Here is a 13324-nt window from a genome sequence, read left to right as displayed (position 1 = left end):
AACAGCCACAACATTGTAAAGCAATTATCCTCCAATTAAAAATAAATTAATTTTAAAAAAGAAGATATGGTATATATACATATTACTCAGTCATAAAAAAATAAAATAAAATCTTACCATTTGTGACAATATGGATGGACCCACCAAGAGGTGAAATGTCACACAGAGGAAAATAAACACCATATTTCACTTACATGTGGAATCTAAAAACAAGAATAGATTCATAGACAGAAAAAACTGGTAGTTGCCGGGGAAAGTGAAATAGGTGCAGGTGATTAGGAAGAACAAGCTTCCAGTTATAAAATAAATCAATCAAAGGGTGTATTATTCAGGATAGAAAATACAGTCAGTAATATAACTTTAATGGTAACAAATGGTAACTGGACTTAGTGTAGCAATTATTTCATAATGTATAAAAATATTAAACCACTATGTTGTACATATGAAACTAATATAACATTATATGTCAAACATAACTTAGTCCTTTTAATGAAAAAGTGAAAGTGGAAGTCACTCAGTCGTATCCCACTCTTTGTGACCCCATGAACTATACAGTTCATGAAATTCTCCGGGCCAGAATACTGGAGTGGGTAGCCTTTCCCTTCTCCAGAGGATCTTCCCAACCCAGGGGTTGAATCCAGGTCTCCCCATTGCAGGCGGATTCTTTACCAGCTGAGCCACAAGGGAAGTCTTTTTAATAAATAACTAATATTTTTAAAATTTTTTAAATAAAAAGAACCTATCATTGCACTGGACCTTCAGTTTTCTGTAAATGGGAGGTTTATTCAAGGTAAATATTTAAAACACACCACAGTTTCGTAACCCTGCTCTGTCACTTCTTCTTTTTTTAATTTACAAGGATTCTCAAAACAAAAAAGGAAAGGAAAAAAAAAAATGGAAGTGGCCTGGAACTGCTGTCACAACGCTTTTCCTGCCCACATTCTGGGCACTTCTCCTTTCCAGAACCTGGTTCCAGCTGCGTCTTGGACGAGGGTAAGGGGGTCTCAACACTTCTTAGGTTTAGCTTCTCCTCTCCTCTCTAAACAAAACTGGCCACCTGGCCTGGCCTAGCCAGGTCTACAATGGGACAGCTGACCTCATTGCTTAACTAGAGGGGAAAAGCCAAGTTTGCTTCTGCTACTCTCTGCTACCCTCTGCTGGTTATGATTGTTAGTAGCACTAACCCTTCCACCCTCCTCCTTAGCTAAGGAGACTAAGATCAGAGAGTGCAGCAAGGATCAGAGAGTGCAGAGAATAAGAGAAGGGAGAAAGTTAGTCACTGAAGGAAAGATTGTGCAAGGTATTGGAATTTCCAGGAGAGAGGTGAATGATAGGATACTAGAGAAAGATGTTATTTTTCTAGATGAACATAATATAGTTACTTAAAGGGACTTCCCAGGAGGTCCATGGATTAAGACTCCCTGCTTCTATTGAAGGGGTCATTACCAAGACAGGGGAGTTCCGCGTGCTGTGTGGTCGACACAAAAAAAAAAAAAAAAGTTACTTATAGGAAGTGGGGGAGAAATCCCCCTTGTTGTAACCAAGAGCCCCAAATGGTGAAGCACTCACCGTAACGGGGCATCTCCCCCCTCCCCTCTTGCTTAGGGTGACCAAATGCCCTTCTGTTCATCCTTCATCAAAACCTTTTCACAGAAAAAGCTCTTGTGAACAGGCAGGAAAGCCTTTTTCAATTGTTTAGAAATAAAAAGATATTAGAAATCATCTAGTCTAATACTCTTACTTTATAAAAGGATACACCAAAACTTAGAAAGATTAGCTTGCTCAAGGTTTAAAACATTCTCAAGCCTACAGCAGCAGTTCTCAAAAGGGAACCACTAAAGACCCCTTTGCTGCTAAGTCACTTCAGTCGTGTCCAACTCTGTGCGACCCCATAGACGGGAGCCCATTAGGCTCCCTCGTCCCTGGGATTCTCCAGGCAAGAACACTGAAATGGGTTGCCATTTCCTTCTCCAATGCATGAAAGTGAAAAGTGAAAGTGAAGTTGCTCAATGGTATCCCACTCTTCCGGACCCCATGGACCGCAGCCTACCAGGCTCCTCCGCCCGTGGGATTCTCCAGGCAAGAGTACTGGAGTGGGTTGCCATTGCCTTCTCCCCCTTTGTTTACTAAATACCAGCAAAACTTGTCTGATTTTAAGTACTTTAAATACGTCTCTATTTGGGCACTTACATACATGAATAGAAAATAGAGTCTTAAGCAAATATTTTTAAGGCTTCCCAGGTGGCGCTAGTGGTGAAGAACCTACCTGCCAACTCAGGAGACATGAGAGACACAGGTTCGATCCCTGGGTCGGGAAGATCCCCTGGAGAAGGAAATGGCAACCCTCTCCAGTATTCTTGCCTGGTGAATATATTTAGTGACATCAAAACTGTAAAAGACCCCTTTACACTCTCAAAAATGAGAATCTCAGGGAGCATTTATGGAAGGAGCATATGTATTGGTATTTACTGTGCTGTGTGCTGTGCTTAGTTGCTCAGTCATGTCTGACTCTTTGCGACCCTATGGACTGTAGCCCACCAGGCTCCTCTGTTCATGGGATTTCCCAGGCAAGAATACTGCAGTGGGTTGCCATGTCCTCCTCCAAGGGATCTTCCCAACCCAGGGATCGAACCCAGGCCTCCCACATTGCAGGTGGATTCTTTACCATCCGAGCCACCAGGGAAGACCAGTATTTACTGTACCAGAAATTAAAACAGAGAAAAATATGTTCAATAATCAGTAATTTATTGAAAATAGCAATAATAAACCTATTTTAATAATAAAACTATTTTCCATAAAAATGACTATCTCCTAAAACTAAAAAATATCTAATGAGAGAAGTAACATTGTTTTATACTTTGCACATTTCATTGCTGTCTGATTTAGTAGAGAAGAGCTGAATTCTCAAATCCACTTCTGCATTCAGTCCGGTACAATATTATACATCATGTTACCTGCCAAAAATTCCACTGTACTCTTATGAGAGTGAAAATAATAATGTCTCAACATTATTATGAGAATAGTTTTGACCTTGTATATCCTCTGAAAGGATGCCAGGTTCCACAAGGATTCCCTGACCACATTTTGAGAACTGTAGGTGAACACCTGTAGTCAATGTCTCTCAACTCTCCATCTGCCGCCTTTACATCCTATTATAATTGTGTTATCCTTTACCAATTAAAAAAAAGTCAAAATTTCTGTTAGAGTGTTACAGAAACTCTGAAGACTACATTAGGGATGTCAGACTTGTAAAAAGAAGTTGCATGAGTCACTTCAAAAGGTCAGTTTTCTCTTCAGGGAAACTGAACTAAAATTATGAAAGCTATATGCAAATATTGCTGTGGGTAGTGAAAACAAGCAGTGGTTTCTAGCACTTGGCAATCCAGATAGGAGCTATTCTTTGGCACTGAACTGTTTGTCTCTAGGAAACTATATATGATACAATATAGGGTGAAAAACAGTACTGCCTTTAATTTAACAATAGTTAATGGCTTAAGTCATACAGTTTAGGACAATCAGTGAGTTTAGGACTTTTAAAGTCTTCATCCTATGATTGGGAAGACAATAAAGGTTACTGTATGGAAGAAAGTTTCAGTCCTGAGACCTACAGAATGAAGAAAAGGCTCTGCAAAGCCAGGTATCTGCCTGTCGTCTCCTGCTTCTTCATAGCTCTCAACTCTGTTTAGCTCTGCTTGGCTCCTCACTCTCCTACCTATGCCCTCTGTTTCATGACCCCAAGAAAGGTATCATTTTTTCCAGGTTTAATCCAGACAGGGCCCCAAGTTCGGAGCACAGCGGGGCAGGAGGTCCCAAAGCACTGCACGCACCCCTCAGGGCAGTCAGACTCCCTGGACCTGGACAATGAGCTGCAGAGAAAGAGGAGAGGAAATGCAGGGGCCAGAACTCTGCTGGAGGCAGGCCATGCGGGTGGCAGATCGACCCCAGGGCAGCCAGCAGCAGCAAGGCCAGGAAGCCAGACATCCTAGAGTGTGAAATCAAGTGGGCCATAGAAAGCATTCCTAGGAATGAAGCCAGTTGAGGTGATGGAATTCTAGCTAAGCTATTCCAAACCCTAAAAGATGATGCTGTTAAAATGCTGCACCCAATATGCCAGCAAATTTGGAAAACTCAGCAGTGGCCGTAAGACTGGAAAAGGTCAGTTTTCATCCCAATCGCAAAGAAAGCAATGCCAAAGAATGTTCAAACTAATGTACAATTGCACTCATTTTACATGCCAGCAAAATTACATTCAAAATCCCTCAAGCAAGGTTTCAGCAGTACATGAACTGAAAACTTGCAGATGTACAAACTGGATTTAGAAAAGGCAGAGGGACAGAAGATCAAATTGCCAACATAAACTGGATCACAGAAAAAGCAAGGGAATTCCAAAAAAACATGTACTTCTGCTTCACTGACTATGCTAAAGCCTTCGATTGTGTAGATCACAACAAACTGGAAAATCCTTAGAGATGGGAATACCAGACCACCTTATCTGTCAAACCTGTATGTGGGTCAAGAAGCAACAGTTAGAATTGGACATGGAACAATAGACTGATTCCAAATTGGGAAAGGAGTACCTCAAGGCTGTATGTCACCCTGCTTATTTAACTTATATGCAGAATACATCATGTGAAACATCAGGCTGGATGACTCACAAACTAGAATCAAGATTGCCAGGAGAAAGCTAGAGCACTTTCTAACACCATACACAAAAATAAACTCAAAATGGATTAAAGGCCTAAATGTATGACCAGAAACTATAAAACTGTTAGAGGAAAACATAGGCAGCATACTCGCTGACATAAATCACAGCAAGATCTTTTATGATCCACCTCCTGGAGTAATGGAAATAAAAACAATAATAAATAAATGAGACCTAATTAAACTTAAAAGCTTTTGCACAACAAAGAAAGCCAGAAGCAAGGTGAAAAGACAGCCCTCAGAATGGGAGAAAATTACAGCAACTGCAACAACTGAGATATATTTGTATATCCAAAATATACAGTTAGTTCATGCAGCTCAATACTAGGAAAACAAACAGCTCAATCAAAAAATGGGCAAAGACCTAAACAGATACTTCTCCGAAGAAGACATACAAATGGCTAATAAACACATGAAGAGACGCTCAACATCACTCATTATTAGAGAAATGCAAATCAAAACCACAAAGAGGTATCATCTCACACCAGTCAGAATGGCTGCCATCATAAAGTCTATACCATAAACATTGGAGATGGTGTGGAGAAAAAGGAACCCTCTTATACTATTAGTGGGAATGCAAACTGGTACAGCCACTATGGAACAGTGTGGAGATTTCTTAAAAAACCGGAATAGAATTGCCATATAATCCAGAAATCCCACTGCTAGGCATATACTCCAAGGACACTAAAACTGAAAGAGACACATGTACGCCAGTGTTCACTGCAGCACTATTTACAATTGCTAGGACATGGAAGCAACCTAGATGTCCATCAACAGATGAATGGATAAGGAAGTTGTGGCACATATACAAAATGGAATATTACTCAGCTATAAAAAGAATGCATATTTGAGTCAGTTCTAATGAAGTAAATGAACCTAGAGCCTATTATATGGAGTGAAGTAACTCAGAAAGAGAAATACAAATACTGTATATTAGCATATTATATGGAATTTTAAAAGATGGCACCAATGATCCTACTTGTAGGGCAGCAAAGGAAACATAAAGAACAGACTTTTGGACTCAGTGGTAGGATACAGTGGGATGATCTGAGAGAATAGCATTGAAACATATACATTACCATATGTAAAAAAGATGACCAGTGAAAGTTCTGTGCATAAAGCAGAGCACCCAAAGCCAGTGCTTGGGGATAACTTAGATGGATAGGGTGGGGAGGGAGTTGGGAGGCGGGTTCAGTGATGGAGGACACATGTGTACCTGTGGCCAATTCATGTTGATGTATGGCAAAAACCATCAAAATATTGTAATTATCCTCTAATTACAATAAATGAATTAATTTTTAAAAATAAAAGCAAAAAAAAAAGAGAAAAGATTGCTGGGAGAAATAGTAACAGCCTCAGATATATAGATGATACCACTTTAATGGCAGAAAGTAAAAAGGAACTATAGAGCCCTTTAATGAAATTGAAAGAGGACAGTGAAAAAAGCCGGCTTAAAACTCAACATTCAAAAAACTAGGATCATGGCATCCAGTCCCATCACTTCATGGCAAAAAGATGGGGGAAAAGTAAAAATAGTGACAGATTTTATTTTCTTGGGCTCCAAAATCACTGTGGACAGTGACTGTAGTCATGAAATTAAAAGACACTTGTTCCTTGGAAGAAAGATCATCTATATCGTATTTCTAGATTCCACATATATGCATTACTATACAATACTTGTTTATCTTCTGACTCACTTCACTCTGTATGACAGTCTCTAGGTCCCTTCACATCTCTGCAAATGGCACAAATTTATTCTTTTTTATGGCTGAGTAATGTTTCTTTGTATTACTTTGCTGACAAAGATCCATATAGTCAAAGCTATGGTTTTTCCAGTAGTCATGTACAGACATAAGAGTTGGACCATAAAGAAGGCTGAATGTTGAAGAATTGATGCTTTTCAATTATGGGGCTGCAGAAGACTCTTGAGTGTCCCTTGGACAGCTAGGAGGATCAAACAAGCCAATCTGAAAGGAAGCCAACCCTGAATATTCATTGGAAGGACTTATGCTAAAGCTGAAGCTCCAATACTTTGGTCACTTGATGCAAAGAGCAAACTCATTTAAAAAAGATCCTGATGCTGAGAAACATTGAGGGCAAAAGGAGATTGAGGGCAACAGAGGATAAGATAGTTGAATGGCATCATTGACTCAATGTATGTGAATTTGAGCAAACTTGGGGAGATAGTGAAGGACAGGGAAACCTGTGTGCTGCAGTCCACAGGGTCACAAAGAGTCAGATACAACTGAATGATTGAACAACAATCCAGACACTGGAATATAGTTGCAAAGCTGCTAAGAAAACACAAATACCCAGATCCAGTAACATATCAAAAGAGTGCAGTGAACTGTGGTGGATGAGTGGCCAGTTAATTTCAGGGTTGTGGAAAAGTTCCAATGTTAAGAAATTGTGCACTGTTGTTGGGATTATAAATTGGCACAGCTACTATGGAAAACAGTATGGAGGTTTCTCAAAAAACTAAAAATAGAGCTACCATATGACCCAACAGTCCCCTCCCGAGAAAACCATAATTCAAAATGATACATGCACCCTGATGTTCCTTGCAATACTATTTACAATGACCAGGACATGGAAGCAACAAAAATGTCCACCGACAGAGGAATGGATAAAGAAGACGTGGTGCATATATACAAAGAAACATTACTCAGCCATAAAAAAGAATGAATCTGTGCCATTTGCAGAGATGTGAAGGGACTTAGAGGCTATCATACAGAGTGAAGTGCGTCAGAAGATAAACAAGTATCGTATATTAATGCATATATGTGGAATCTAGAAATACGATATAGATGATCTTATTTGCAAAGCAGCAATAGAGACAGACATAGGGAACAGATGTATGGCTATCAAGGAGGAACGCAGGGAGCGGGGTGGGAGGAACAGAGACTGGGACTGACAAATACACACTACTATATATAAAATCAATAACTTAGGCAAACCTACTGTATAGCCCAGGGAACTCTACTCTGTGTGTTCTGTGGTGACCTAAATAGGAAGGAAATCTAAAAAAGAGGGGGTATGTGTATATAACTGATTCACTTTGATGAACAGCAGAAACTAATACAACACTGTAAATCAATTTTACTCTAATAAAAATTAGGAAAAAATGGATTTAAAAAATAAAGAAATCCAGTCATTTCTGGCAACATGGATGAACCCTGAGGGCATCATACTAAGCGCAATAAGTGAGACAAAGAAAAGCAAATACTGTATGTTATCACTTATACGTGAAAATTTTTTTAAAAGGCAATCTCATCAAAATGGAGATCAAATTTGTGGTTACCAGAAGCTGGAGCTGGAAGAATTGGAGGAAAATGGTCAAAGGTACAAATTTCCAGTTATAAGATAAATAAGCACTGGGTATGTAATGCACAGCACAATGACTGTAGTTAACACTGCTATATGGCCTATTTGAAAGTTGTTAAGAAAGTAAATCCTAAAATACGGTTTTCCTTTTTTATTTTTTTAACTATGAGATGATGAATGTTAAATAAACTTATTCTGACAATCATTTTTCAATATACCTGTCAAGTGATTCGGCTGTACATCTTAAACTTAAGCAGTTCTGTATGTCAATAATAACTCAATAAAAGTGAAAAAAAAAAGAAAAGAAATTGGTTATATAATTCATCATTTTAATAGAACCAAAATGATATATTTAATAAAAAGGCTCATGATATATTTAATAAAATTCAATATCTTTAGGAAATTCCCTGGTGGTTTAGCAGCTAGGATTCAGCGCTTTCACAGCCATGGCTCAGGTTCAATCCTTCATGGTGGAACTGAGATTCCACTAGCTACACAGCACAACCAAAAAAAAAAAAACAACAACAACAACATCTTTATTTTTTAAATACTTATCAATTACTGATTCTTAAATATTCTTTAAAATAATAATATAGTCATATGACTACTATATGCAGGTCAGGAAGCAACAGTTAGAACTGGACATGGAACAACAGACTGGTTCCAAATAGGAAAAGGAGTACGTCAAGGCTGTATATTGTCACCCTGCTTATTTAACTTAGATGCAGAGTACATCATGAGAAATGCTGGGCTGGAGGAAGCACAAGCTGGAATCAAGACTGCCAGGAGAAATATCAATAAACTCAGATATGCAGATAACACCACCCATAGGCCGAAAGTGAAGAAGAACTAAAGAGCCTCTTGATAAAAGTGAAAGAGGAGAGTGAAAAAGTTGGCTTAAAACTCAACATTCAGAAAACTAAGATCTTAGCATCTGGTCCCATCACTTCATGGCAAATAGATGGGGAAACAGTGGAAACAGTGTCAGACTTTTTTTTGGGGGGGGCCTCCAAAATCACTGCAGATGGTGATTGCAGCCATGAAATTAAAAGATGGTTACTCCTTGGAAGGAAAGTTATGACCAACCTAGATAGCATAGTGAAAAGCAGAGATATTACTTTGCCAACAAAGGTTCGTCTAGTCAAGGCTATGGTTTTTCCAGTGGTCATGTATGGATGTGAGAGTTGGACTGTGAAGAAAGCTGAGCGCCAAAGAATTGATGCTTTTGAACTGTGGTGTTGGAGAAGACTCTTGAGAGTCCCTTGGACTGCAAGTGTTAGGGGAAGCACACTGATTGAAACCGCCCACCCTGGCCAGGCACCATAGTAACCATTTGCATGAGTTGTTTTATGACAGGAGATCCTGATAAGGAATATGGAACTAATACGCCACCACCAACTGGAAGAGTTCGGGAAAGGTCTAAAGGAGACACCACATGTCCATCCACTTCCCAGAATCCCTCTCTCTAGCATCCATCTTGGCTGAGTGATATGTGAGCCACCAGGAAAGACTCTGAATTAGAATGATTGGCCAAAGGCCACCCAGAAACTAATCCCATCACCATAAAACCTGAGACTGTGAGCCACGCGGCAGAGTAGTTCTCCTGGGTTCCCTTTCCCTACTGCCCTCCACCCGGGTGCCCTTTCCCAATAAAATCTCTTGCTTTGTCAGCACGAGATTTGTCTCCTCAGACAATTCATTTCTGAGTGTTAGACAAGAGCCCAGTTTTGGACCCTGGAAGGGGTCCCCCTTCCTGCAACACAAGGAGATCAAACCAGTAGAGCCTAAAGGAAATCAGTCCTGAATATTCATTGGAAGGACTGATGCTGAAGCTGAAACTCCAATACTTTGGCCACCTGATGTGAAGAACTGACTCATTGAAAAGACCCTGATGCTGGAAAAGATTGAAGGCAGGAGGAAAGCGACAACAGAGAATGAGATGGTTGGATAGCATCATAGATTCAATCGACATGAGTTTGAGTAAACTCCGAGAGTTGGTGATGGACAGGGAGGCCTGGTGTGCTGCAGTCCAAGGGATCCCAAAGAGTCAGACACGACTGAGCAACTGAGCTGAACTGCAGTTGGTCATAGTTTTCCTTCCAAGGAGCAAGTATCTTTTAATTTCATGGCTGCAGTCACCATCTGCAATGATCTTGGAGCCCAAGAAAATAAAATCTGTCACTGTTTCCATTGTTTGCCCATCTATTGCCATGAAATGTAGGGACCAGAAGCCATGATCTTCATTTTTTGAATGTTGAATTTTAAGTCAAATTTTCCACTCTCTTTCACTTTCATCAAGAGGCTCTTTAGTTCTTCTTCACTTTCTGCCATAACGGTGGTGTCATGTGCAGATTGATATTGCTATTTCTCCCCGCAATCTTGATTCTAACTTGTGCTTCATCCAGTCCCACATTTTGCATGATACACTCTGCATATAAGTTAAATAAACAGGGTGACAATATACAGCCTTGATGTACTCTTCTCCCAATCCAGAACCAGTCAGTAGTTCCATGTCCGGTTCTAATTGCTGCTAATTTAAAAAAAAAAAAAGAGGGAATTCCTTGGTGGTCCACAGGGAACTCCACACTGTCACTGCCAAGGATGAACCAAACAAAAACAAATGAAAACAACAAAAAATATGAATCTATGGGGTAATGACTGAAAAACTTTTAGAGTGTACTCGAATCATCTATCGCAGTTCAAAGTTTACAGTGTTTCAGAAACTCACCTCAACTTAAGAAAAAGGAAGATTTCTTGGGTCCACCTTCCAGCAGTTCCATGACTAAGGAAGCCTTGCTTTCAGAGAAAACGCCAGTTAGTTTTGATGCGGACAGGATTCCACTGCTCTTTGAGGATAAAGGATGGTCAGATGGTGCTAAATGCAGGTTGAAAAGACTCCCACTTAGTGCTTGCCATTTGCAAGGTTTTGGAAGGAGCCAGGAATCAGGGTTTTCATTATACACACAATTGGAATTCGACACAGGTATTCCAAAGACTGCCCTTTAAGAACTCGTGATAAGGACTTCCCTGGTGGTCCAGTGGTTAAGTATCTGCATTCCAGTGCAGGGGATACAGATTTGATCCCTAGTAAGATCCCATGCGCCCTGGGGCAACTAAGCCATCGCACCACAATGCCTGATCTCTCCTGCCACAACTAAGACAGAAAGCAGCCAAATAAATTTTGAAAAAAATAAAGAACTAATGATATAATGATATGGCTACTGTCTCTCACACTTCTAAAACTGCAAGCCAAAGAAATACATTTAACCTTTTATTGAGTACATATTTATGTATGTGTATCTTTGGAAGGAATGATGCTAAAGCTGAAACTCCAGTACTTTGGCCACCTCATGCGAAGAGTTGACTGATTGGAAAAGACTCTGATGCTGGGAGGGATTGAGGGCAGGAGGAGAAGGGGACAACTGAGGATGAGAGGGCTGGATGGCATCACCGACTCGATGGACGTGAGTTTGAGTGAACTCCGGGAAATGGTGATGGACAGGGAGGTCTGGAGTGCTGTGATTCATGGGGTCGCAGAGTCGGACACGACTGAGTGACTGAACTGAACTGATGTAAATATGCACGTATATTCAAAATGGGTACAAAATTCTGGGAACAATACTTACCCTGACATAGCCTATAAGCCTAAAGGTTAATGGAACAAAAAATTTCCTTTCATTTTCCTCCCTCTAGGTCTGGTTTCTCTTTGTTGTTCCCCATAAAGGGGAGAGTCCTCCACTTCTCTTTTAAATGTATATTTGGGTCCCTTTCCAAATGCAAATTCCACCTTATCTGTGGTTATTTAGGATAGATTTCAAAGCTTGTGATTTCAACTGTAGATTGTGTTTACTTTTGAGGACTTCCCAGACTGCAGTGTAGATATTCAAACCAACAGTATTTGGAAGGTGGGGGTGTCTCTTTTTGTTCTCTAAAAGCACCAATAAAATTGCGGAAGTGGGAACTGTAGTGAAGTTAACCAGTGGTTTCTTGATGATGGATACTCCCCTCATTCTTCCTTGTCGCAGATATTGAGAAAACAAAAGCCCTATTTCAGAAATACCTGAGGCTATGGATTCATTTCCAAACTCGAACAATGTGCTCTGATATTTCATCTCCACTAGTACTCTTGCCTGGAAAATCTCATGGCCGGAGGAGCCTGGTGGGCTGCCGTCCACGGGGTCGCTAGAAGTCAGACACAACTGAAGCAACTTGGCGGCAGCAGCAGCAGCAGTCTCTTCTATTTAAAAAAAAAAAAAACTGTTGGCCCACTACATTGATTAACCCATGCGCAACTCACAGGGTGAAATGCACCAGTCTAAGACCTATTGGGAAAGGAGGATTTGCTGCAAGGTCCCAGGTTTAAAGGGCTTCCCAGGTTGTGCTAGTGATAAAGAATCTGCCTGCCAATGTAGGAGACACAAGAGATGCTGGTTCCATCCTTTGTGTCCGGAAGCTCCCCTGGAGAAGAAAATGGCAACCCACTTCAGTATTCTTGCCTCAGAAATCTCATGGATGGAGGAGCCTTGCCAGCTACAGTCCATGGGGTCACAAAAAGTCATACCGGACAGAACAATCCAGGTTAAAAGAGCTCCCTGTTCTCATTCTGAATGGCATTCAATAGGCAACATGCAGATTTTTTTTTTTTTCTTAAACCCCAAGCTTCTTGATGAAAGTGAAAGTGGAGAGTGAAAAAGTTGGCCTAAAGCTCAACATTCAGAAAACAAAGATCATGGCATCTGGTCCCATCACTTCATGGGAAATAGATGGGGAAACAGTGGAAACAGTGTCAGACTTTATTTGGGGGGGCTCCAAAATCACTGCAGATGGTGATTGCAGCCATGAAATTAAAAGACACTTACTCCTTGAAAGAAAAGTTATGACCAACCTAGATAGCATATTCAAAAGCAGAGGCATTACTTTGCCAACTAAGGTACGTCTAGTCAAGGCTATGGTTTTTCCAGTGGTCCTGTATGGATGTGAGAGTTGGACTGTGAAGAAGGCTGAGCACTGAAGAACTGATGCCTTTGAACTGTGGTATTGGAGAAGACTCTTGAGAGTTCCCTGGACTGCAACGAGATTCAACCAGTCCATTCTGAAGGAGATCAGCCCTGGGATTTCTTTGGAAGGAATGACGCTAAAGCTGAAGCTCCAGTACTTTGGCCACCTCATGCTGAGTTGACTCATTGGAAAAGACTCTGATGCTGGGAGGGATTGGGGGCAGGAGGAGAAGGGGACGACAGAGGATGAGATGGTTGGATGGCATCATCGACTCAAAGGGCATGAGTTTGAGCAAGCTTGG

This window comes from Ovis aries, chromosome 5 (assembly GCF_016772045.2).
Source record: "Ovis aries strain OAR_USU_Benz2616 breed Rambouillet chromosome 5, ARS-UI_Ramb_v3.0, whole genome shotgun sequence".
Lineage (NCBI taxonomy): Eukaryota > Metazoa > Chordata > Mammalia > Artiodactyla > Bovidae > Ovis > Ovis aries.
Note: the sequence above shows the minus strand (reverse complement) of the source record.